This window comes from Scyliorhinus torazame, chromosome 23 (assembly GCF_047496885.1).
Source record: "Scyliorhinus torazame isolate Kashiwa2021f chromosome 23, sScyTor2.1, whole genome shotgun sequence".
NCBI classification, from domain to species: domain Eukaryota; kingdom Metazoa; phylum Chordata; class Chondrichthyes; order Carcharhiniformes; family Scyliorhinidae; genus Scyliorhinus; species Scyliorhinus torazame.
Window position 1 is genome coordinate 4,087,439 of NC_092729.1, and position 25,541 is coordinate 4,112,979.

The 25,541-nt window shown below is 50.5% G+C and overlaps 3 non-coding genes and 3 pseudogenes across 3 annotated transcripts; all 6 read left to right on the forward strand.

Moving 5' to 3' along the window:
* Nucleotides 1-1,497: 1,497 nt before the first annotated feature.
* Nucleotides 1,498-1,687, forward strand: LOC140399797 (U2 spliceosomal RNA). Its single transcript, XR_011937883.1, has one exon. It is a non-coding gene; the product is annotated as a U2 spliceosomal RNA (small nuclear RNA).
* Nucleotides 1,688-3,636: 1,949 nt separating this feature from the next.
* Nucleotides 3,637-3,820, forward strand: LOC140399812 (U2 spliceosomal RNA). The gene has a single exon (XR_011937888.1). It is a non-coding gene; the product is annotated as a U2 spliceosomal RNA (small nuclear RNA).
* An 11,147-nt stretch (nt 3,821-14,967) lies between these two features.
* LOC140399798 (U2 spliceosomal RNA) lies at nt 14,968-15,157 on the forward strand. The gene has a single exon (XR_011937885.1). It is a non-coding gene; the product is annotated as a U2 spliceosomal RNA (small nuclear RNA).
* A 4,133-nt stretch (nt 15,158-19,290) lies between these two features.
* LOC140399809 (U2 spliceosomal RNA) lies at nt 19,291-19,467 on the forward strand (annotated as a pseudogene).
* Nucleotides 19,468-21,415: 1,948 nt separating this feature from the next.
* Nucleotides 21,416-21,590, forward strand: LOC140399800 (U2 spliceosomal RNA; annotated as a pseudogene).
* A 1,944-nt stretch (nt 21,591-23,534) lies between these two features.
* Nucleotides 23,535-23,710, forward strand: LOC140399805 (U2 spliceosomal RNA; annotated as a pseudogene).
* The last annotated feature ends 1,831 nt before the right edge of the window (nt 23,711-25,541 follow it).

The window sequence follows — 25,541 nt, forward strand, 5'->3', positions numbered from 1 at the left end:
CCCTATCCCCATAACCCAGTAACCCCACCCAACACTAAGGGCAATTTTGGACACTAAGGGCAATTGATCACGGCCAATCCACCTAACCTGCACATCTTTGGACTGTGGGAGGAAACCGGAGCACCCGGAGGAAACCCACGCAGACACGGGGAGGACGTGCAGACTCCGCACAGACAGTGACCCAAGCCGGAATAGAACCTGTGACCCTGGAGCTGTGTAGCAATTGTGCTATCCACAATGCTACCGTGCTGAAGAGGGATAGAAATGTAATAATTACAGAGGTGGGTGGGGCAGAATGGAAGGCCAGAGCTAAGGAGAGATTGACAAAGATGTCATGGTCATGAGACAAGTGGGGTGCCATCGAGGACGGGGGTGGGGGGGGCGGGGGGTGGGGGGAGGGGGAGTGTTAATAGCGGCATAAAGGTGAGAGATATCAGAATGTGTTAATCGGAGAACAGAGGTCAGTGCTCAGTGGGAGCACTGTGGGGGAGGGCTGGGGTTGTACTGGGACCAGCAAAGGGAACCAAGGAAACAAAACAAAAAGGTATTTTGAAAAGTTGGAAGAGATCTCTGTGAATGCCAGACACGCATCATCATCATGAGGGAAAAGGCAAAGTAATGGAGTAAAGAAATCAGTCTGAAGAAGGACATGAAATAAACATTCCAGAATGGAGGTGCTGGAAACAGGCAAAGTAGAAATAAAGAGAAAATAACTTGGTCGAATTCTGAATTCTAAGAGAAAATGCTGGAAACACACAGCAGACACAAAGGGGACAAAACCACCCCCACTCCGCAGTGTCCCTATACGTCCATTCCTCCTCCCTGAAGCTGACAGGACTGCCAAATACATCCCGAACACTCCTATTTTTAATAGCACAGCACGAGTGGTTAGAATCTGCAATGCGCTGCCTGAGAGTTTCAACAATAAGAAGTCTGACAACACCAGGTTAAAGTCCAACAGGTCTGTTTCAAATCACTTGCTTCCGGAGCGCTGCTCCTTCCAAACCTGTTGGACTTTAACCTGGTGTTGTCAGACTCCTTACTGTGCCCACCCCAGTCCAACGCCGGCACCTCCACATCCTGAGAGTTCCAAGCCTGCCTTTCAAAATGGGAATTATCTGAAGGGGAAATGTTCGCGGGGCTCTGGGAGAAGGCAGGGCGAGTGGCAGCAGCCGAGTTCCTTCCCTCTGCTGCTGCCCATTCAAGGGTTTCCCCAAAGCTGGCCTGCGACAGTGACGTGCGTGTGGATAGGCACCGCCCGCTCCCATTCGATTGGCGGCCCGCTCCTCATCTACATAGGTGTCACGCGGTCCGGCTGAAAAAGGGGGAAAGAGGCCGGTTCTGTAAATGTGAATCTCCTGTTCCGATGGGAAAGGCCAGCAGCAATAAGCCAAGAGGGAAAGTCTCAGTGTTGACATCGGAAAGGCTTTGAATGCTGTCAGTCCGCTGTCAAAGAGGGAAGGCATATGGCACTTGGGCAACTCCAGAGCGCTGGGCATCGCTTCTCGGCCTCTTGGCTCAGATCAAGTGTAGTTTCTGTTCTTTTCAGTTTAATATCTGGAATGTCCCTTATCGGGGACCGTGTATTAAATTGATTTTTACAGCAGGGAGATGGACCCGGGGCTTGCTCTGTCCACTCCACGCATTGACCTGATATTGCAGTATCTCCAGGAATGGTGCACACCCTCCTTTATGGGGAATTTCCAAGTCAAAAAACAGATTGCACACACAAAGCTGCCCTTTATCTCTTTTTTCCTTCATCCTCTTCACTCACAAAACAAAATTACTGCCCATTCTCCACATCCCGCACACTCAATGCACCGCACTGCATCACCACTCTTTCTCAGCTTTGACAGAGAGTCAGCGGACTCAAAACCTCTTTCCTCTCCCGACAGATGCTGCCAGACTTGATCAGATTTTACAGCACTTTCTCCTTCCTTTCTGCCTTGCCACTTTGCTTCGCACAACACCTCCTGCTGCCCAGCCAAAGTGCTCTTGTATCTAAGCCAGCTCCGAGGCAGCGGAGGCTCTCAAGACAAGGCCTCCCCGTACAGGGACGACGTCGCCGCCTTCTGCTCAGATCCCGTGTCGGTACGCAGGCTCTTGAACGCCTGCGACCAGTTTGAACTGGCCAAGGTAATCCGCGGCAAGGGCGAAGCCGTGTTCTTTGGTAACTGGGCCGACCGGCCCTTTGTCCCCTTTACCGTCAGGTCAGAGTACCTGAAGGTGCTGGGGACATGGTTCGGAGTGGCTGGGGCGTGCACCAAAAGCTGGGCGGAGCGCATCGCCAAGATACGACAGAAACTGGGCTGGTGGGAGCAACGTTCCCTCTCCATTGCGGGCAAAACCCTGGTCAGCAGGCGTCAGGTACTCTCGGTGTTGCTGTACGTGGCGCAGGTCTGGCCCATTACCCAACCCCACATCACAGCAGTCACCCGAGCCATCTTTAAGTTCGTCTGGAGATCCAAGATGGACCGTGTCCGAAGGGACACCATGTACAAATCTCTGAATAAGGGAGGGAGAAATGTATCCAGCGTCTCCCTCATCCTGATGGCCACCTTTGTGTGTGACTGCATCAAGCTGTGCGTGGACCCCCAGTATGCAAAAACCAAGTGTCATTACATACTGAGGTTCTACCTGTCCCCGGTGTTACGAAGGATGGGCCTGGCCTCATTGCCGCGGAACGCTCCAAGTAGTTGGACCGTACCGTACCACCTGTCCCTCGTGGAATATTTTCCCCCAGAAAAACACCTTTGACCACAAGGCAATGAAGCAGTGGTCAGCACGTAATGTCCTCGAGGCCCTCGGGGAAAAGGAGACCGTGGAGGACGTTGGACGGTTCCCTGAGCAGACTGCCAGAGTCATCTGGCAGAACGCCTCATCACCAGAACTTTCAAACAAGCACCAAGACCTAGCTTGGCTGGTGGTGAGAAAGGCCCTCCCTGTCAGATCCTTCATGCACACCCGAAGGCTCTGCACCAATGCACGCTGCCCTCGGAGTGGCTGTGGGGGAAATGAGACGGTCACACACCTCCTTGTGGAATGTGCCTTTGCAAAGAAGGTCTGGAGAGAGATGCAGTGGTATTTGTCAAGGTTTATCCCAAACAGATCAGTGACACAGGACTCTGTGCTCTACGGACTGTTTCCAGGGACACACACCGAGACAAATATCAACTGCTGCTGGAAGGTCATCAACTCGGTGAAAGACGCTCTTTGGTCTGCCCGAAACTTGCTGATCTTCCAGTGCAAAGAGCTGTCCTCGACCGAGTGTTGCAGACTGGCACATTCCAAGGTCCAGGACTACGTGCTGAGGGACGCACTCAAGCTTGGGGCAGCTGCCGCCAAGGCGCAATGGGGAAAGACCACTGTGTAAGGTCTTTCCAGCAAATGTACACCGAGGGGCGGGGAACAGTGTAAACCCCCCTCGGTCTGGGCAACCAACACTCCAATGTATAAAACAAACATGGCACTGTAAATAGTTAAGAAGGAATTGTAATCTAAAGAGTGATATGTGTATGATAATATCAAAATTGAATGGAAGAAAGTCAAGGCAACGTGTAACCCTGCCGGAAATGTACAGTCAAGACAATTTGAAATGTTTCTGTAATGCTCATGATAAATTTTTATGAATAAAGTATATTTTTTGAAAAAAAAAAAAAAAAAAAAATTCTGTTCTTTTCAGTTTAATATCTGGAACGTCTCTTATCGGGGACCGTATATTAAATTGATTTTTAGAGCAGGGAGATGGACCCGGGACTTGCTCTGTCCACTCCACGTATCGACCTGATATTGCAGTATCTCCAGGAATGGTGCACACCCCCCTTTATGGGGAATTTCCAAGTCAAAACACAGATTGCACACACAAAGCTGCCCTTTATCTCCTTTTTCTTTCATCCTCTTCACTCACAAAACAAAATTACTGCCCATTCTCCACATCCAGCACACTCAATGCACCCCTCATCCTGTTGGCCACCTTTGTGTCCAGCTGCATCAAGCTGTGCGTGGACCCCCAGTATCAACTTGTGAAGCTGGTGGAAGAGGGACCTGAATTGAAAGTTCGTTGAGTTGAAATTTTATTCCTGGATAATGCTGGTGACAGTTTCCCCTCCGCAATGCGATGAATTTAGGGATTCATTGCAATGTGCAGGGAGCATTTTGAACCGAGTTTATTAAGGTGCTAATTGTGGATTTCTCTCTCTCTCTTGGCCAGCCTATATTTTGTGTTTATAGAGATCCACGTTGGACAATGCTGCTGGTTAATGTCGACTTGTTTTCAACGAATTAGAGACAGCTCTTCGGGGCTAAAGGAATCCAAGGATGTTTGCCGGGGGCAGCGGGAACTGAGTTGAATGATCAGCCATAATAATAAATAGCAGAGCCAATGGTCTCCTCCTGCTCCAGGTTTCAATGTTTAGATCGCTTTGATACCCCGGCCGTGACCAGTTTGTGAGTGTGGGATCGTGCTGTGTTCGCACGTTGCCTGGCTCCATAATACTTGCACTGCAGCCATGAACTCACTTTAAACGTGAAATATTGAATGAAAGAGGGAGGCTGAGAGAGAGGGCGACTGGCAGAGAGATCTCGGGAAATGGAGGAAGGAAGGGGAAACTGAACAGGGAGAGGCCGGGGTGTGTGAGAGGCTCATGAGCGGTAGTGGAAAGAGACTAGATTCCGAGGAGAGTAAGGGTTGTCCTTCTCTGAAGTGGGCATGCTACTATAATCTTACTGTACCAGAAATGCCTTCATTGCTACTGTAATCAATTCATTGACTGAAGGGGCTTTATTATCTGATGGTGTAATTTTAAACGTTGAAACATGACATGTCCAATGTGAGGGGGAATCTATTTCTAATGATACGACATGAACTTGTCTGAGGAGATTTTGATCGAGCGCTCCCAAAGGCCTGGAATAAAAAATGGCTCTGATGGAAACTTGTTTAATTTGTCAATGAGAACAGGGCCTGTGTTATGGTGTAATTAATGCCACGTTTACATGTAAAAGCACAGGAACCAGAACTATTTTAAGTCACGTTATTGGGTTTGTGACTGTAGAATATTCTAGTGTATCTGTCTCTGTCTCTCTCTATGTATCTCTATCTCTATCACCCTCAGTCTCGCCATCTTTCTCCCTCATCGAGAGAATTGTGTGGAAAGAGAGGGCGAGAGGGAGAGAGAGAGGGATATGCAGCATTGTGTGGACGAAATGAAGGTCAAATGTCCCTGCCTCTGTCATAATTCCAACTTTCGCTCTACATTCCCAGCCATTTCTTCCCATATTTGATCGTGTAATAAGTGTAAATGATAATGTCAGTGTACAATTGAGCGACGGAGTGAGGCTGGATAAGCTTGGGTTGTTTTCCTTGGTAAGAACTCTGACAACATCAGGCTGAAGTCCAACAGGTTCCAGCCGTGCTCTGACAGATGGTGATTCGAAACAAACCTGTTGGACTTTAACCTGGTGATGTAAGACTTCGTACTGTGCTCACCCCAGTCCAATGCCGACATCTCCACATCATGTTTACCTTGGGGCTGAGAAGACTGAGGGGGGAGGTGTATAAGATTATGAGGGACATAGACATGATGGATAGGAAGCAGTCTTTCCCCTCAGCTGAAGTGTCAATAACAAGGGGGCATCACTTTCAGGTGAAAGTGGCCTTGTGGAAAGAAATTTCACCCAGAGGGATGGGGAATCCGGGACAGTGGAATCCGGGCCTTAGGAAGAGGAATGAGGATGGAAACCTCCCAATCTTTCAAAAGTAGCTGGATGAGCACCTGAAGTATCGCTGCAGGCTTGATGGGCCGAAGGGCCTGTTCAGTACTGTGCAACTCTATGATTATTACATCAAAACATGAAAGGCTATGGTGGAGACATTTTCTGTGTAAATCCGTCTGTGTAAACGATGTTGAATCTGTCCGGTTGTGTTTTAAAATATATTTCATAAACTCTCAAGTCTAAAACACCTGTTTTCAAATCTGGCGGATAACACATTGCAGGGTATGTCTGTGGGATCCTGCTGTGCACGGTTGAAATACATATTGAAGTGGAGTAAGCGCGGGATGTTTCTTAGGAGAGAGGCACAGTTTCTGGGGTGATCTCCTGATAGGGCAGTTTCTGCGATCTTGCTCAGCACTGCCTCTAGAAACACCAATACATTGACTTCCAAATGTTTCGGCGTTCCGAATGTTAATCACTGATAAATATAAAAGATGGCCACAGCACACCCTTTCATTTATAATGATGAAATAAATGCTGGGAAGGGTGAGTTTTAAAAAGTCTGGCAAAGGAATGAACCCGGCTTTTTGCGGGGTTAAAGAGGTGAGTTTTACTACTTCTGGGGACAGAGGGAGTGGGATTCCAAACTCGGAATGCCCATAGCTTTCAGATGGTGGGGTGGAAGGATTATACAAGGTACTAGGATGGCGGAATGCAATGTGTCCGGTTCTCCATACCTGATATTATCACATTGCTGCCTGTGGGATCCGTCAATGACCGGCGGTCTTCCTTGAACTGTAACTAGTTACCACACAATTAAAAAAAACACAGCTCAGTGAGTGAAAAGTAATCGAGAGGGGGTGAGGAAATGGGGCTAAAATTAAAAGTGGAAAGGCTTGTCCTCAATCACAGAGAGAGGATTTGTGTTTCGGACAGAGCGGTGACAGTTGGAGGATATAATAATATTTATTATTATAATAATATTTTACCCTCACCAACTAGGTTTACATTAACACTGTGATAAAGTTACTGTGAAAATCCCCTAGTGGTCAAATTTCGGCGCCTGTCCGGGTACACGAAGGGAGAATTCGGAATGTCCAATTCACCAAACAATACCTCTTTGGGGACTTGTGGGAGGAAACCAGAGCATCCGGAGGAAACCCACACAGACACGTTCAGAATGTGCAGACTCCGCACCCAAGGCGGAAATCGAACTTCTGACCCGAGCGCTGGGAAGCAACAGTGCTAACTACTGTCCGACCGTGGATGTGAAATGAAATGAAATGAAAATCGTTTATTGTCACAAGTAGGCTTGAATGAAGTTACTGTGAAGTTACTGGAGGTGAGGCCATAAATGTCCCTTCCTCTGTCAACCTGTTTCAAACTTTCTCTCTCTTCCAACAATTTATTTCGATATGTGATTGTTAGGGCCTAATTCTGCTCGCATTACTTTTGGTCTCCAGTGTAGAGTCAGTGCCCAGTCCCCATTACCTGGAGAGAAATTCCCAGTCACAGAGGGGGAGGGTTGTGGAGAGTCAGACGAGAAGACGGTGAGGGACCAATTCACAGGAGGATAGGGTGCGGAGAGACAGAGGAGGAGATGGGAGAGACAGAGGGGAAGGGGTGGGTGGGAGTCAGAAGCGGAGAGGGTAGGGGAGAGTCAGAGGGAAAGAGGATATGGAAGAGTCAGAGGAGAGAGGCTAGGGGAGTGCCAGTGGGGGATAGTATAGGGAGAGTCAGGGGGGAAAGGGTTGGAAATGTCTGAGGGGAATGGGGTGGGTGGGAGTCAGAATTAACAAGGGTAGGGCAGAGTCAGAGGCGAATAGGATAGGGGAAAGTCAAGGGAAAGCGTAGGGAAGAGTCAAAATGGGAGACGATAGGGGAGGCAGAGGACAAGGAGGTAGAGGGTCTCAGAGGGGGAGGGAGAGAGTCAGGGGGGGAGGCTGGGGGAAGTCAGGGGGGAGAAGGTAGGGGGGTCGGAGAGGGAGAGGGTAGGGGGAGTCAGAGTGAGAAGGGAGGGGAGTCAGCTCAGGAGAGGATGGGTGGAGCCAGAGTGGGAGAGATTGGGGGAGAGTCAAAGGGGCAGAGGGTAGGGGCAGTCAAAGGGGAAGGGAGGGGGAGAGGGTGGCATAGAGTTAAAGGGCCACAGCGTTTTGGGCAGTCAAATAGTGAGAGGATGGGGAAGAGTCAGACAGGGAGAGGATGGGGTGTCAGAGGGGGAGAGTCAGAGAGGGATAGGGGAGGGCGAGGCAGAGTGGTCCAATCAGAAGTTTGCTTGGCAAGGAAACACGGCGGACACGTCGCTGGAGGGCATCCCAGTTTAATCTTGAAATCCATAGTCCAGGATCTCCCAAAGCCTTACTCTGGGATAGGCATGCTCCAAATCATGTCGACAGTGGATGGATTCGAGTCAGATGTGTGACAGACCGCGGAACAGTGTCTGCGGGAAAGCGTCCGCACGGAAAAAAACGAGAGGGAGAATGTGCAAACTCCACACGGACAGTGACCCAGAGCCGGGATCGAACCGGGGACTTCGGCGCCGTGAGGCAGCAGTGCTAACCCACCGTGCTGCCAACTGCATCTTTAGCTTCATTGAGGTGTGGCAAGATGCCCACCTCTCTGGATTACATTTTGTAATGTCTGCCATTTCAACTCAAACCTTTTTAATCGTCATTTCATTGGTTGTTATGCCTTAGTGAGGAGTGGCATCTCTACTTGTTGTCACCCTAAATTGTTATTCCAGTGAGTGATTGGTTTCACCTCTGCTGCCGAGTTGAACATGAAGTGGCAGATTTCCATTGGCTCCCCCTTTTTATTGTGATGGGCCAATTGGCACCTCTGGTCAATGACCTGACCTGTGCCCACAGTCACTGATGAATGCTGGCATTTATCGGTTATTTAATTAACATCGTGCTTGAAGCCGGATTCCTTTAGTCACTTTGAGCAATTAAAGTTACTTCTCAGTATTACAGTTTGGATGTTTCCTCACGGTTTTCCCACCATGAAAATGCACTTTCCATAAGGAGACTCTGATCTGTTACACACGCCCTCACACGTGCCATGTATTAGTTTGCATGACCACAGTTAACAAGTGACCGGTACAACAATGAATGCGGCCCCGCAGGTCAGCTGCCTTTATACTTCCTGTAAGGGGAGGAGCCATGGGCGAGCCCGTACATGCCCCGACATATCCCCCTGTGGGTGAAGCCGTACAATGGCCCATAGGTGGAGCCCACAGGGTTAAACACGTAACGTAACGCGTTACAGAAGTAAACTGATATCACAGTGCACTGGTGAATTAACAGTAGTTCCATTCACCACATTCACCCCCTGTTTAAAAAATGAAGTCCGGCGGGGGTGACGGGTTTACAGATTCAGTCGGTCTGGTGCCCGGATCGTACGTTGCGGCCGCCGAAGCACTGGTGTTGCAGCCGTTTCGGGTGGCTGTGGAGCTGGGCCCGGAGCGGGCACAGGCGTGGACTCCGGGAGCGGCTCTTCCGGAGCTTCATTCCTGTGGACCGGTGCGGCGGCTGGGAGGGAGCGCGAGAACAATATCGGGGTAGGGGTAGGGGCGCTGAACATGGGAGGTTGGACGGGACCTAGTGTGGGGGATGCAGCAGTGGCCGTGGTGTCGGAGCCTGTGGGCGCCAGGTCACGGAGGGAGACGGTATCCTGCCGGCCATCGGGGTGTCTGATATACGCATAGTGTGGGTTGGAGTGCAGGAGCTGGACCCTCTCTACCAGGGGGTCGGCCTTATGGCTCCGAACATGTTTTCGGAGGAGGACTGGACCCGGTGTCATCAGCCATAATGGAAGCGAGGCCCCTGAGGTAGCTCCCCTAGGGAAAACAAACAAACGGTCACGAGGGGTCTGGTTTGTGGCCGTGCAAAGGAGGGACCTAATAGAGTGGAGCGCATCGGGGAGGACCTCCTGCCAGTGGGAAACCGGGAGATTCCTGGACCGTTGGGTCAGTAGGACGGTCTTCCAGACCATCGCGTTCTCCACCTGCCCGTTTCCCCTGGGGTTATGGCTGCTAGTCCTGCTCGAGGTGATGCCCTTACTGAGCAGGTACTGACGCAGTTCGTCGCTCATGGACGACGAGCCCCGGTCGCTGTGGACATAACTGGGGAAACCGAACAGGGTGAAGACACTATGCAGGGCTTTGATGACTGTGGGAGTGGTCATATCGGGGCAGGGGATGGCAAACGGGAAACGGGAGAACTCGTCTATGATGTTCAGGAAGTACGTGTTGCGGTTATTCGAGGGGAGGGGCCCTTTGAAATCGATACTGAGGCGTTCAAAGGGCCGGGATGCCTTTACCAGGTGGGCCTTATCCGGTCGATAGAAGTGTGGTTTACACTCCGCACAGATCTGGCAGTCCCTGGTTACAGCTTTGACCTCCTCGATGGAGTAGGGCAGGTTACGGGCCTTGATGTAGTGGGTGAGCCGGGTGACCCCAGGGTGGCAGAGGTCATCGTGAATAGCCCGTAGTTGGTCATCTTGCGCGCTGGCGCACGTGCCGCGGGACAGGGCATCTGGGGGCTCGTTGAGCTTCCCAGGGCGATATACTATGTCGTAGTTATAGGTGGAGAGCTCGATCCTCCATCTCAAGATCTTGTCATTCTTGGTCTTGCCCCGCTGCGTATTGTCAAACATAAAGGCAACCGATCGTTGGTCGGTGATGAGGGTAAACCTCCTACCAGCGAGGTAGCGCCCCCAGTGCCGCACGGCTTCTACGATGGCTTGGGCTTCTTTTTCGACCAAGGAGTGTCGAATTTCGGAGGTGGTGAGGGTGCGGGATAAAAACGCTACCGGTCTGCCTGCTTGGTTGAGGGTGGCGGCGAGAGCGACCTCTGAGGCGTCGCTCTCCACCTGGAAGGGGGCGGACTCGTCCACCGTGCGCATCGTGACTTTGGCGATGTCCGCCTTGATGCAGCTGAAGGCCTGGCGAGCCTCGGCTGCCAGTGGAAAGAGGGTGGCCTTAAATCGCGGGGGGGCTTTGTCCGCATCCTGGGGGACCCACTGGGTGTAATAGGAGAAAAATCCAAGGCACCTCTTCGGGGCCTTGGGACAGTGAGGGAGAGGGAGTTGTAGGAGGGGGCGCAGACGGTCAGGGTCGGGCCCTAGGACCCCGTTCTCCACGACGTAGCCGAGGATGGCTAGTCTGGTTGTGTGGAAAACGCATTTCTCCTTGTTGTAGGTGATGTTGAGTTTTTGGGCGGTTTGGAGAAATCGGTGGAGGTTGGCGTCGTGGTCCTGCTGATCATGGCCGCAGATGGTGACGTTGTCCAAGTACGGAAACGTGGCCCTCAGCCCGTGCTGGTCCACCATTCGGTCCATTGTTCGTTGGAACACCGAAACCCCGTTTGTGACGCCAAAGGGGACCCGGAGGAAATGGAAAAGGCGGCCGTCTGCCTCAAACGCCATGTCGTGGCGGTCCTCCGGGCGGATTGGGAGCTGGTGATATTCAGACTTCAGATCTACCGTAGAGACCACACGGTAGTGCGCGATCTGATTTACCATGTCTGCAATCCGGGGAAGGGGGTACGCATCGAGTTGCGTAAACCGGTTAATGGTCTGGCTGTAATCAACCACCATCCGGAACTTTCCCCCGGTCTTGACGACCACCACCTGAGCTCTCCGGGGGCTATTGCTGGCCTCTATGACCCCTTCCCGCAAGAGAGGCTGGACCTCGGACCTAATGAACGTCCTGTCCTGCATGCTATACCGCCTGCTTCTGGTGGCTACTGGCTTGCAATCAGCGGTGAGGTTCGCAAAGAGGGTGGGAGGGTCGATTTTTAGGATCGCGAGGCTGCATATGGTGAGCGGGGGCAGGGGCCCCCCGAATTTAAGAGTTAGGCTCCTGAGACTGCACTGAAAATTGAGTCCTAAGAGGAGAGAAGCGCAGAGGTCTGGGAGCACATCTAGTTTAAAATTAGCGTGCTCAGCGCCCTGGCCCGCTAGGGTTGCAGTAGTGCACCCTTGGATTGGCACCAAGTGCGACCCAGAGGCAAGGGAGATAGTTTGTCGCGTCGGGAATATTGGGAGCGTGCAGCGTCTTACCATGTCCGGGTGAATGAATCTCTCGGTGCTCCCGGAGTCGAAACGGCAAGGTGTCTCGTACCCGTTTACCCGGACGGCCATCATGGAGCTCCGGGGGTGCTTCGGTCGCGACTGGTCCAGGGTGACCGCGCTGAGCTGGGGGTAGCCGGCGGCGTGATCGGAGGTGCTGGGGCCCACGAAAGAATGAGCAGAATGGTGCTTAAATTGAGCGTAAGATTGACACGAATCAGCACTCAAATAACAAATTGCCTGTTGATTACAGTGCAACTATACATTTTGGTACCACAGAAGAAAACTGCAATTAAAAACAGAAGCACTTTGAAGTAGACAATGGCTAAAGAGAGAAGCTTTGCAGGCAACGCTTCACCCCGCATTTTCCCGACCTTCCACTGGTGGGATCCTCTCGTCCCATCAAAGTCGACTCCCCTTTGACAGGATCCCCAGCGGTGAGAAGAGCGATCCACGCAAATAGCCTGAGACATCGATGGGAGCAGAACATCCCGCCAGTGACCAATGTCGGGTCTTCTGGAAAATGCTCGGGGGGGGGGGGGGAGGGGGATCTTGCCCCTAGCTTGAAGATGTCCTGTGAGATTGGTGACTGGTAAATCGATTCAGCAAATCAAAATACGATGGTGGGCATGAGAGGAGAGCATGAATCGAGAGAGCATAGTTAGCACTGTGGCCTCACAGCGCCAGGGACCCGGGTTCGATTCCCCACTGGGTCACTGTCTGTGCGGAGTCTGCACATTCTCCCCATGTCTGCGTGGGTTTCCTCCGGATGCTCCAGCTTCCTCCCTCAGTCCAAAGACGGGCAGGTTAGGTGGATTGGCCGGGAGTGCAGGAGGCGAAAGAGGCCGGTATTCTGGCCTTTGCGTCCCTGGTAGCCCGGCGGAGGATCTTGTTAGTGTGGAAAGATGCGAAGCCCCCCAGTGTGGAAGCCTGGATAAATGACATGGCAGGGTTCATCAAGCTGGAGAGGATAAAGTTTGCCTTGAGAGGGTCAGTGCAGGGGTTCTTCAGGTGGTGGCAACCGTTCCTAGACTATCTCGCGGAGCATTAGATGGAGCAGCAGCAGCAACCCAGGGAGAGGTGGGGGGTCTCTTTCGGGGGGGGTATATGGGTGTGCGGGGGGGGGGGGGGTTTCCGAGGGGCACTTGAAAAAGGAAAAACATAAACATATGGGAAAGTCAATCTGTGCGGGAGGAACCCACTGTACAAGTTCTGTATTATGTTGGATTGATATGTTTCTGTCTTGTTCTGGTACTTTTCTTTTCAGTTTTTTTGTTACGGGGGGGGGGGCGGTTTGAATGGTTGAAAATTGTTGTTGAAAAATTCTGAATAAACATATTTTTTTTAAAAAGGTTAGGTGGATTGGCCGTGCTAAATTGTCCCAAAAGGTTAGGAGGGGTTATTGAGTTACGGGGATAGGGTGGAAGTGAGGGCTTAAGTGGTTTGGTGCAGACTCGATGGGCCGAATTGCCTCCTTCTGCACTGTATATTCTATGTTCTAACGTTGAAATGAAAATTGGTAATGCTGGGTAAACAGCAGGTCTGGTACCAGCTGTGGAGGGAAGAAATAGAGCTCATGTGACCCTTCCACAGAACTTTTCATTTCATAGAAATTACAGTGCAGAAGGAGGCCATTCGGCCCAACGAGTCTGCACCGCCTCTTGGAAAGAGCACCCTATCCAAGGTCAACACCTCCACCCTATCCCCATAACGTAGTAACCCCACCCAACACTAAGGGCAATTTTGAACACTAAGGGCAATTGATCACGGCCAATCCACCTAACCTGCACATCTTTGGACTATGGGAGGAAACCAGAGCACCCGGAGGAAACCCACGCACACACGGGGAGGATGTGCAGACTCCGCACAGACAGTGACCCAAGCCGGAATCGAACCTGGGACCCTGGAGCTGTGAAGCAATTGTGCTAGCCACAAGGCTACCGTGCTGAAGAGGGATAGAAATGTAATAATTACAGAGGTGGGTGGGGCAGAATGGAAGGCCAGAGCTAAGGAGAGATTGACAAAGATGTCACGGTCATGAGACAAGTGGGGTGTTAATGGTGCCATCGAGGGGGTGGGGGGGGTGTTAATAGCGGCATAAAGGTGAGAGATATCAGAATGTGTTAATAGGAGAACAGAGGTCAGTGCTCAGTGGGAGCACTGTGGGGGAGGGCTGGGGTTGTACTGGGACCAGCGAAGGGAACCAAGGAAACAAAAAAGAAAGGTATTTTGAAAAGTTGGAAGAGATCTCTGTGAATGCCGGACACGCACCATCCTCATGAGGGAAAAGGCATGCACAGTAATGGAGTAAAGAAATCAGTCTGAAGAAGGACATGAAATAAACATTCCAGAATGGAGGTGCAGGAAACAGATCAAGTAGAAATAAAGAGAAAATAACTTGGTCGAATTCTGAATTATAAGAGAAAATGCTGGAAACACACAGCAGACACAAAGGGGACAAAACCACCCCAACTCCGCAGTGTCCCTATACGTCCATTCCTCCTCCCTGAAGCTGACAGGACTGCCAAATGCATCCCCAACACTCCTATTTTTAATAGCACAGCACGAGTGGTTAGAATCTGCAATGCGCTGCCTGAGAGTTTCAACAATAAGAAGTCTGACAACACCAGGTTAAAGTCCAACAGGTCTGTTTCAAATCAGTAGCTTCCAGAACACTGCTCCTTCCAAACCTGTTGGACTTTAACCTGGTGTTGTCAGACTCCTTACTGTGCCCACCCCAGTCCAACGCCGGCATCTCCACATCCTGAGAGTTCCAAGCCTGCCTTTCAAAAGGGGAATTATCTGAAGGGGAAATGTCCGCGGGGCTCTGGGAGAAGGCAGGGCGAGTGGCAGCAACCGAGTTCCTTCCCCCTGCTGCTGCCCATTCAAGGGTTTTCCCCAAAGCTGGCCTGCGACAGTGACGTGCGTGTGGATCGGCACCGCCCGCGCCCATCCGATTGGCGGCCCACTCCTCATCTACATACGTGTCATGCGGTCCGGCTGAAAAAAGGGGGAAAGAGGCCAGTTCTGTAAATGTGAATCTCCTGTTCCGATGAGAAAGGCCAGCAGCAATAAGCCAAGAGGGAAAGTCTCAGTGTTTCCATCGGAAAGTCTTTGACTGCTGTCAGTCTGCTGTAAAAGAGGGAAGGCATAAGGCACTTGGGCAACTCCAGAGCCCTGGGCATCGCTTCTCGGCCTTTTGGTTCAGATCAAGTGTAGTTTCTGTTCTTTTCAGTTTAATATCTGGAACGTCTCTTATCGGGGACTGTGTATTAAATTCATTTTTAGAGCAGGGAGATGGACCCGGGGCTTGCTCTGTCCACTCCACGCATCGACCTGATATTGCAGTATCTCCAGGAATGGTGCACACCCTCCTTTGTGGGGAATTTCCAAGTCAAAAAACAGATTGCACACACAAAGCTGCCCTTTATCTCCTTTTTCCTTCATTCTCTTCACTCACAAAACGAAATTACTGCCCATTCTCCACATCCCACACACTCAATGCACCGCACTGCATCACCACTCTTTCTCAGCTTTGACAGCGAGTCAGCGGACTCAAAACCTCTTTCCTCTCCCGACAGATGCTGCCAGACTTGCTCAGATTTTACAGCATTTTCTCCTTCCTTTCTGCCTTGCCACTTTGCTTCGCACAACACCTCCTGCTGCCCAGCCAAAGTGCTCTTGTATCTAAGCCAGCTCCGAGGCAGTGGAGGAACTCAAGACAAGGCCTCCCCGTACAGGGACGACGTCGCCGCCTTCTGCTCAGATCCCGTGTCGGTACGCAGGCTCTTGAACGCCTGCGACCAGTTTGAACTGGCCAAGGTAATCCGCGGCAAGGGCGAGGCCGTGTTCTTTGGTAACTGGGCCGACCGGCCCTTTGTCCCCTTTACCGTCAGGTCAGATTACCTGAAGGTGCTGGGGACATGGTTCGGAGTGGCTGGGGCGTGCACCGAAAGCTGGGCGGAGCGCATCGCCAAGATACGACAGAAACTGGGCTGGTGGGAGCAACGTTCCCTCTCCATTGCGGGCAAAACCCTGGTCATCAGGCGTCAGGTACTCTCGGTGTTGCTGGACGTGGCGCAGGTCTGGCCCATTGCCCAACCCCACACCACAGCAGTCACCCGAGCCATCTTTAAGTTCGTCTGGAGATCCAAGGTGGACCATGTCCGAAGGGACACCATGTACAAATCTCTGAATAGAACATAGAATATAGAACATAGAAAATACAGAACAGGCCCTTCGGCCCACGATGTTGTGCCGAACCTTTGTCCTAGATTAATCATGGATTATCATTGAATTTACAGTGCAGAAGGAGGCAATTCGGCCCTTTGAGTCTGCACCGGCTCTTGGAAAGAGCACCATACCCAAGCTCAACACCTCCACCCAACACCAAGGGCAATTTGGACATTAAGGGCAATTTATCATTGGCCAATTCACCTAACCCGCACATCTTTGGACTGTGGGAGGAAACCGGAGCACCCGGAGGAAACCCACGCAGACACGAGGAGGACGTGCAGACTCCGCACAGACAATGACCCAAGCCGGAATCGAACCTGGGACCATGGAGCTGTGAAGCAATTGCGCTATCCACAATGCTACCGTGCTGCCCTTAAGAACAAATAAATCCACACTATATCATTTTACCGTCATCCATGTACCTATCCAATAGCTGCTTGAAGGTCCCTAATGTTTCCGACTCAACTACTTCCACAGGCAGTGCATTCCATGCCCCCACTACTCTCTGGGTAAAGAACCTACCTCTGATATCCCTCCTATATCTTCCACCTTTCACCTTAAATTTATGTCCCCTTGTAATGGTGTGTTCCACCCAGGGAAAAAGTCTCTGACTGTCTACTCTATCTATTCCCCTGATCATCTTATAAACCTCTATCAAGTCGCCCCTCATCCTTCTCCGCTCTAATGAGAAAAGGCCTAGCACCCTCAACCTTTCCTCGTAAGACCTACTCTCCATTCCAGGCAACATCCTGGTAAATCTTCTTTGCACCTTTTCCAGAGCTTCCACATCGTTCCTAAAATGAGGCGACCAGAACTGTACACAGTACTCCAAATGTTAGCCTTACCAAAGTTTTGTACATCTGCATCATCACTTCACGGCTCTTAAATTCAATCCCTCTGTAAATGAACGCGAGCACACCATAGGCCTTCTTCACAGCTCTATCCACTTGAGTGGCAACTTTCAAAGATGTATGAACATAGACCCCAAGATCTCTCTGCTCCTCCACATTGCCAAGAACTCTACCGTTAACCCTATATTCCGCATTCATATTTGTCCTTCCAAAATGGACAACCTCACACTTTTCAGGGTTAAACTCCATCTGCCACTTCTCAGCCCAGCTCTGCATCCTACCTATGTCTCTTTGCAGCCGACAACAGCCCTCCTTACTATCCACAACTCCACCAATATTCGTATTGTCTGCAAATTTACTGACCCACCCTTCAACTCCCTCATCCAAGTCATTAATGAAAATCACAAACAGCAGAGGACCCAGAACTGATCCCTGCGGTACGCCACTGGTAACTGGGATCCAGGCTGAATATTTGTCATCCACCACCACTCTCTGACTTCTATCGGTTAGCCAGTTTGTTATCCAACTGGCCAAATTTCCCACTATCCCATGCCTCCTTACTTTCTGCATAAGCCTACCATGGGGAACTTTATCAAATGCCTTACTAAAATCCATGTACACTACATCCACTGCTTTACCTTCATCCACATGCTTGGTCACCTCCTCAAAGAATTCAATAAGATTTGTAAGGCAAGACCTACCCCTCACAAATCCGTGCTGACTATCCCTAATCAAGCAGTGTCTTTCCAGATGCTCAGAAATCCTATCCTTCAGTACCCTTTCCATTACTTTGCCTACCACCGAAGTAAGACTAACTGGCCTGTAATTCCCAGGGTTATCCCTTGTTCCTTTTTTGAACAGGGGCACGACATTCGCCACTCTCCAATCCCCTGGTACCACCCCTGTTGACAGTGAGGACGAGAAGATCATTGCCAACGGCTCTGCAATTTCATCTCTTGCTTCCCATAGAATCCTTGGATATATCCCGTCAGGCCCGGGGGACTTGTCTATCCTCAAGTTGTTCAAAATGCCCAACACATCTTCCTTCCTGACAAGTATTTCCTCGAGCTTACCAATCTGTTTCACACTGTCCTCTCCAACAATATCGCCCCTCTCATTTGTAAATACAGAAGAAAAATACTCATTCAAGACTTCTCCTATCTCTTCAGACTCAATACGCAATCTCCCGCTTCTGTCCTTGATCGGACCTACCCTCGCTCTCGTCATTCTCATATTTCTCACATATGTGTAAAAGGCCTTGGGGTTTTCCTTGATCCTACCCGCCAAAGATTGAATAAGGGAGGGAGAAATGTATCCAGCGTCTCCCTCATCCTGATGGCCACCTTTGTGTGTGACTGCATCAAGCTGTGCGTGGACCCCCAGTATGCAAACACCAAGTGTCACTACGTACTGAGGTTCTACCTGTCCCCGGTGTTACGAAGAATGGGCCTGGCCTCATTGCCGCGGAACGCTCCAAGTAGTTGGACCGTGCCTTACCACCTGTCCTTCGTGGAAAAGTTTTTGAAGGAAAACACCTTTGACCACAAGGCAATGAAGCAGTGGTCAGCACGTAATGTCCTCGAGGCCCTCGGGGAAAAGGAGACCGTGGAGGACGTTGGATGGTTCCCTGAGCAGGCTGCCAGAGTCACCTGGCAGAACGCCTCATCACCAGAACTTACAAACAAGCACCAAGACCTAACTTGGCTGGTGGTGAGAAGGGCCCTCCCTGTCAGATTCTTCATGCACACCCGAAGGCTCTGCACCAATGCACGCTGCCCTCGGAGTGGCTGTGGGGGAAATGAGACGGTCACACACCTCCTTGTGGAATGTGCCTTTGCAAAGAAGGTCTGGAGAGAGATGCAGTGGTATTTGTCAAGGTTTATCCCAAACAGATCTGTGACACAGGACTCTGTGCTCTACGGACTGTTTCCAGGGACACACACCGAGACAAATATCAACTGCTGCTGGAAGGTCATTAACTCGGTAAAAGACGCTCTTTGGTCTGCCCGAAACTTGCTGATCTTCCAGTGCAAAGAATTGTCCTCGACCGAGTGTTGCAGACTGGCACATTCCAAGGTCCAGGACTACGTGCTGAGGGACGCACTCAAGCTTGGGGCAGCTGTCGCCAAGGCGCAATGGGGAAAGACCACTGTGTAAAGTCTTTCCAGCAAATGTACACTGAGGGGCCGGTAACAGTGTAAAGCCCCTCGGTCGGGGCAACCAACACTCCAATGTATAAAACAAACATGCCACTGTAAATATTTAAGAAGGAATTGTAATGTAAAGAGTGATATGTGTACGACAATATCAAAAGTGAATGAAAGAAAGTCAAGGCAACATGTAACTCTGCCGGAAATGTACAGTCAAGACAATTTGAAATGTTTCTGTAATGCTTATGATAAATTTTTATGAATAAAGTATATTTTTTGGGAAAAAAAAAAAATTCTGTTCTTTTCAGTTTAATATCTGGAATGTCCCTTATCGGGGACCATATATTAAATTGATTTTTAGAGCAGGGAGATGGACCCGGGACTTGCTCTGTCCACTCCACGCATCGACCTGATATTGCAGTATCTCCAGGAATGGTGCACACCCCTTTTATGGGGAATTTCCAAGTCAAAAAACAGATTTCACACACAAAGCTGCCCTTTATCTCCTTTTTCTTTTATCCTCTTCACTCACAAAACAAAATTACTGCCCATTCTCCACATCCCACACACTCAATGCACCGCACTGCATCACCACTCTTTCTCAGCTTTGACAGAGAGTCAGCGGACTCAAAACCTCTTTCCTCTCCCGACAGATGCTGCCAGACTTGATCAGATTTTACAGCACTTTCTCCTTCCTTTCTGCCTTGCCACTTTGCTTCGCACAACACCTCCTGCTGCCCAGCCAAAGTGCTCTTGTATCTAAGCCAGCTCCGAGGCAGCGGAGGCTCTCAAGACAAGGCCTCCCCGTACAGGGACGACGTCGGCGCCTGCCGCTCAGATCCCGTGTCGGTACGCAGGCTCTTGAACGCCTGCGACCAGTTTGAACAGGCCAAGGTAATCCGCGGCAAGGGCGAGGCCATGTTCTTTGGTAACTGGGCCGACCGGCCCTTTGTCCCCTTTACCGTCAGGTCAGATTACCTGAAGGTGCTGGGGACATGGTTCGGAGTGGCTGGGGAGTGCACCAAAAGCTGGGCGGAGCGCATCGCCAAGATACGACAGATACTGGGCTGGTGGGAGCAACGTTCCCTCTCCATTGCGGGCAAAACCCTGGTCATCAGGCGTCAGGTACTCTCGGTGTTGCTGTACGTGGCGCAGGTCTGGCCCATTGCCCAACCCCACACCACAGCAGTCACCCGAGCCATCTTTAAGTTCGTCTGGAGATCCAAGATGGACCATGTCCGAAGGGACACCATGTACAAATCTCTGAATAAGGGAGGGAGAAATGTATCCAGCGTCTCCCTCATCCTGATGGCCACCTTTGTGTGTGACTGCATCAAGCTGTGCATGGACCCCCAGTATGCATACACCAAGTGTCACTACGTACTGAGGTTCTACCTGTCCCCGGTGTTACGAAGGATGGGCCCGGCCTCATTGCCGCGGAACGCTCCAAGTAGTTGGACCGTACCGTACCACCTGTCCCTCGTGGAATATTTTCCCCCAGAAAAACACCTTTGACCACAAGGCAATGAAGCAGTGGTCAGCACGTAATGTCCTCGAGGCCCTCGGGGAAAAGGAGACCATAGAGGACGTTGAATAGTTCCCTGAGCAGACTGCCAGAGTCATCTGGCAGACCGCCTCATCACCAGAACTTTCAAACAAGCACCAAGACCTAGCTTGGCTGGTGGTGAGAAGGGCCCTCCCCGTCAGATTCTTCATGCACACCCGAAGGCTCTGCGCCAATGCACGCTGCCCTCGGAGTGGCTGTGGGGGAAATGAGACGGTCACACACCTCCTTGTGGAATGTGCCTTTGCAAAGAAGGTCTGGAGAGAGATGCAGTGGTATTTGTCAAGGTTCATCCCGAACAGATCTGTGACACAGGACTCTGTGCTCTACGGACTGTTTCCAGGGACACACACCGAGACAAATGTCAACTGCTGCTGGAAGGTCATCAACTCGGTGAAAGACTCTCTTTGGTCTGCCCGAAACTTGCTGACCTTCCAGTGCAAAGAGCTGTCCTCGACCGAGTGTTGCAGACTGGCACATTCCAAGGTCCAGGACTACGTGCTGAGGGACGCACTCAAGCTTGGGGCAGCTGCCGCCAAGGCGCAATGGGGAAAGACCACTGTGTAAGGTCTTTCCAGCAAATGTACACCGAGGGGTGGGTAACAGTGTAAACCCCCCTCTGTCTGGGCAACCAACACTCCAATGTACAGAAGAAACATGACTTTGTAAATATTTAAGAAGGAATTGTAATGTAAAGAGTGATATGTGTATGATAATATCAAAATTGAATGGAAGAAAGTCAAGGCAATGTGTAACCCTGCCGGAAATGTACAGTCAAGACAATTTGAAATGTTTCTGTAATGCTCATGATAAATTTTTATGAATAAAGTATATTTTTTTGGGAAAAAAAAATTCTGTTCTTTTCAGTTTAATATCTGGAACGTCCCTTATCGGGGACCATATATTAAATTGATTTTTAGAGCAGGGAGATGGACCCGGGGCTTGCTCTGTCCACTCCACGCATCGACCTGATATTGCAGTATCTCCAGGAATGGTGCACACCCCTTTTATGGGGAATTTCCAAGTCAAAAAACAGATTGCACACACAAAGCTGCCCTTTATCTCCTTTTTCTTTCATCCTCTTCACTCACAAAACAAAATTACTGCCCATTCTCCACATCCCACACACTCAATGCACCGCACTGCATCACCACTCTTTCTCAGCTTTGACAGAGAGTCAGCGGACTCAAAACCTCTTTCCTCTCCCGACAGATGCTGCCAGACTTGATCAGATTTTACAGCACTTTCTCCTTCCTTTCTGCCTTGCCACTTTGCTTCGCACAACACCTCCTGCTGCCCAGCCAAAGTGCTCTTGTATCTAAGCCAGCTCCGAGGCAGCGGAGGCTCTCAAGACAAGGCCTCCCCGTACAGGGACGACGTCGGCGCCTGCCGCTCAGATCCCGTGTCGGTACGCAGGCTCTTGAACGCCTGCGACCAGTTTGAACAGGCCAAGGTAATCCGCGGCAAGGGCGAGGCCATGTTCTTTGGTAACTGGGCCGACCGGCCCTTTGTCCCCTTTACCGTCAGGTCAGATTACCTGAAGGTGCTGGGGACATGGTTCGGAGTGGCTGGGGCGTGCACCAAAAGCTGGGCGGAGCGCATCGCCAAGATACGACAGATACTGGGCTGGTGGGAGCAACGTTCCCTCTCCATTGCGGGCAAAACCCTGGTCATCAGGCGTCAGGTACTCTCGGTGTTGCTGTACGTGGCGCAGGTCTGGCCCATTGCCCAACCCCACACCACAGCAGTCACCCGAGCCATCTTTAAGTTCGTCTGGAGATCCAAGATGGACCATGTCCGAAGGGACACCATGTACAAATCTCTGAATAAGGGAGGGAGAAATGTATCCAGCGTCTCCCTCATCCTGATGGCCACCTTTGTGTGTGACTGCATCAAGCTGTGCATGGACCCCCAGTATGCATACACCAAGTGTCACTACGTACTGAGGTTCTACCTGTCCCCGGTGTTACGAAGGATGGGCCCGGCCTCATTGCCGCAGAACGCTCCAAGTAGTTGGACCGTACCGTACCACCTGTCCCTCGTGGAATATTTTCCCCCAGAAAAACACCTTTGACCACAAGGCAATGAAGCAGTGGTCAGCACGTAATGTCCTCGAGGCCCTCGGGGAAAAGGAGACCATAGAGGACGTTGAATAGTTCCCTGAGCAGACTGCCAGAGTCATCTGGCAGACCGCCTCATCACCAGAACTTTCAAACAAGCACCAAGACCTAGCTTGGCTGGTGGTGAGAAGGGCCCTCCCCGTCAGATTCTTCATGCACACCCGAAGGCTCTGCGCCAATGCACGCTGCCCTCGGAGTGGCTGTGGGGGAAATGAGACGGTCACACACCTCCTTGTGGAATGTGCCTTTGCAAAGAAGGTCTGGAGAGAGATGCAGTGGTATTTGTCAAGGTTCATCCCGAACAGATCTGTGACACAGGACTCTGTGCTCTACGGACTGTTTCCAGGGACACACACCGAGACAAATGTCAACTGCTGCTGGAAGGTCATCAACTCGGTGAAAGACTCTCTTTGGTCTGCCCGAAACTTGCTGACCTTCCAGTGCAAAGAGCTGTCCTCGACCGAGTGTTGCAGACTGGCACATTCCAAGGTCCAGGACTACGTGCTGAGGGACGCACTCAAGCTTGGGGCAGCTGCCGCCAAGGCGCAATGGGGAAAGACCACTGTATAAGGTCTTTCCAGCAAATGTACACCGAGGGGTGGGTAACAGTGTAAACCCCCCTCTGTCTGGGCAACCAACACTCCAATGTACAAAAGAAACATGACTTTGTAAATATTTAAGAAGGAATTGTAATGTAAAGAGTGATATGTGTATGATAATATCAAAATTGAATGGAAGAAAGTCAAGGCAATGTGTAACCCTGCCGGAAATGTACAGTCAAGACAATTTGAAATGTTTCTGTAATGCTCATGATTTTTATGAATAAAGTATATTTTTTGGGGAAAAAAAAAATTCTGTTCTTTTCAGTTTAATATCTGGAACGTCCCTTATCGGGGACCATATATTAAATTGATTTTTAGAGCAGGGAGATGGACCCGGGGCTTGCTCTGTCCACTCCACGCATCGACCTGATATTGCAGTATCTCCAGGAATGGTGCACACCCCCTTTATGGGGAATTTCCAAGTCAAAAATCAGATTGCACACACAAAGCTGCCCTTTATCTCCTTTTTCTTTCATCCTCTTCACTCACAAAACAAAATTACTGCCCATTCTCCACATCCCACACACTCAATGCACCGCACTGCATCACCACTCTTTCTCAGCTTTGACAGCGAGTCAGCGGACTCAAAACCTCTTTCCTCTCCCGACAGATGCTGCCAGACTTGATCAGATTTTACAGCACTTTCTCCTTCCTTTCTGCCTTGCCACTTTGCTTCGCACAACACCTCCTGCTGCCCAGCCAAAGTGCTCTTGTATCTAAGCCAGCTCCGAGGCAGCGGAGGAACTCAAGACAAGGCCTCCCCGTACAGGGACGACGTCGGCGCCTTCTGCTCAGATCCCGTGTCGGTACGCAGGCTCTTGAACGCCTGCGACCAGTTTGAACTGGCCAAGGTAATCCGCGGCAAGGGCGAGGCCGTGTTCTTTGGTAACTGGGCCGACCGGCCCTTTGTCCCCTTTACCGTCAGGTCAGATTACCTGAAGGTGCTGGGGACATGGTTCGGAGTGGCTGGGGAGTGTCCAACATTGCCCTTAGTGTTGGGTGGGGTTACTGGGTTATGGGGATAAGGTGGAGGTGTTGACCTTGGGTAGGGTGCTCTTTCCAAGAGCCAGTGCAGACTCGATGGGCCGAATGGCCTCCTTCCGCACTGTAAATTCTATGAATATAGAGAGGGAGATACAGAGAGAAATCTACAGATAGAAATGCAGAGAGAGGGAGATACAGAGAGAGAAAGCGATACAGAGATATAAATAGAGATACAGAGAGAGAGATACAGAGAGAGAGATACAGAGGGAGAGATACAGAGGGAGAGATACAGAGAAAGAGCGAGGGGCATAGAGAGAGTGATCCAGAGTGAGAGAGAGAGATACAGACAGAGAGATGCAGAGAGAGATATACAACGACCGAGAGAGATACCGCGACCGAGAGAGATACATATACAGAAAAAAGGAGACAGAGATACAGGGAGAGATGCAGAGAAAGACATACAGAGAAAGAGATACAAAGAGAGAGAAATATTGTTCGAGAGATACAGGGAAAGAGTGGGTAAAGAGAGCGAGATAAATACAAAGACACATTGAGTGAGAGATATGGAGAGATATCCAGGCAGAGGTGTACAGAGAGAGAGACCCAGTCAGCGGGAGAGACAGAAATGCATTCGGATTGAGAGACACAGAGAGAGATACAGAGAGAGAGATACAGAAAGAGAGTGATACAGATATATATATATATATCTGCACCTGTCTCTCTATGTCTCTCAATCCGAAACTCTCTCTCTGTTTATAGATATATATTTATCTATAAAATATATTTATATATATATATATATAGAGAGAGAGAGAGAGAGAGAGAGAATGAGAGAGCGCCAGGGGAAGAGAAATAAGGGGAAAGAGATACAGATATATATATACATAGAGAGAGAGAGGTGCAGATGTAGAGATGCAGAGAAACAGATCCAGTGAGCAACACGGACTTCATGGAGAGAGAGATACGGAGATAGTTACAGAGTTAGAAAAATAAACAGAGAGAGAGATATAAAGATAGATACAGAGGGAGAGGGATACAGAGGGAGGGAAACAGAGAGCGAGAGAGATACAGAGAGCGAGGGACAGAGAGAGACAAAGAGAGCGAGGTACAGAGAGAGAGTTGCAGAGTTACACACATGAAGAGATGCAGATACAGAGACCGGGTGAGAGAGAGAGAGAGAGAGAGAGACAGAGAGAGATCTCCAGTGAGCGAGACACACACAGAGGGAGAGAGACTTAATAGAGAGAGAT